Source organism: Pygocentrus nattereri, chromosome 23, assembly GCF_015220715.1.
Source record: "Pygocentrus nattereri isolate fPygNat1 chromosome 23, fPygNat1.pri, whole genome shotgun sequence".
NCBI classification, from domain to species: domain Eukaryota; kingdom Metazoa; phylum Chordata; class Actinopteri; order Characiformes; family Serrasalmidae; genus Pygocentrus; species Pygocentrus nattereri.
This window is the reverse complement of record NC_051233.1, coordinates 127,501-128,716: the sequence shown is the minus strand read 5'-3', so window position 1 is coordinate 128,716 and position 1,216 is coordinate 127,501.

Here is a 1,216-nt window from a genome sequence, read left to right as displayed (position 1 = left end):
GGTGGTTGTGTTTATTCTGGTGTTTATGTTGTTGGTGTTTGCGTGTTTGTAGTGGTGTTTGTGTTTATTCTGGTGTTTATGTTGTTGGTGTTTGCATGTTTATAGTGGTGTTTGTGTTTATTCTGGTGTTTATGTTGTTGGTGTTTGCGTGTTTGTAGTGGTATTTGTGTTTATTCTGGTGTTTACGTGTTTATAGTGGTGTTTGTGTTTATGTTGTTGGTGTTTGCGTGTTTGTAGTGGTATTTGTGTTTATTCTGGTGTTTATATTGTTGGTGTTTGCGTGTTTGTAGCGGTATTTGTGTTTATTCTGGTGTTTATATTGTTGGTGTTTGCGTGTTTGTAGCGGTGTTTGTGTTTATTCTGGTGTTTATGTTGTTGGTGTTTGCGTGTTTATAGTGGTGTTTGTGTTTATGTTGTTGGTGTTTGCGTGTTTGTAGTGGTGTTTGTGTTTATTCTGGTGTTTATGTTGTTGGTGTTTGCGTGTTTATAGTGGTATTTGTGTTTATTCTGGTGTTTATATTGTTGGTGTTTGCGTGTTTGTAGTGGTGTTTGTGTTTATTCTGGTGTTTATGTTGTTGGTGTTTGCGTGTTTATAGTGGTGGTTGTGTTTATTCTGGTGTTTATGTTGTTGGTGTTTGCGTGTTTATAGTGGTGGTTGTGTTTATTCTGGTGTTTATGTTGTTGGTGTTTGCGTGTTTGTAGTGGTTGTGTTTATTCTGGTGTTTATATTGTTGGTGTTTGCGTGTTTGTAGTGGTGTTTGTGTTTATGCTGGTGTTTATGTTGTTGGTGTTTGCGTGTTTGTAGTGGTGGTTGTGTTTATGCTGGTGTTTATGTTGTTGGTGTTTGCGTGTTTATAGTGGTATTTGTGTTTATTCTGGTGTTTATATTGTTGGTGTTTGCGTGTTTGTAGTGGTGTTTGTGTTTATTCTGGTGTTTATATTGTTGGTGTTTGCGTGTTTGTAGTGGTGTTTGTGTTTATGCTGGTGTTTATGTTGTTGGTGTTTGCGTGTTTGTAGTGGTGGTTGTGTTTATGCTGGTGTTTATGTTGTTGGTGTTTGCGTGTTTATAGAGGTGGTTGTGTTTATTCTGGTGTTTATGATGTTGGTGTTTGCGTGTTTATAGAGGTGGTTGTGTTTATTCTGGTGTTTATGATGTTGGTGTTTGCGTGTTTATAGTGGTGTTTGTGTTTATTCTGGTGTTTATATTGTTGGTGTT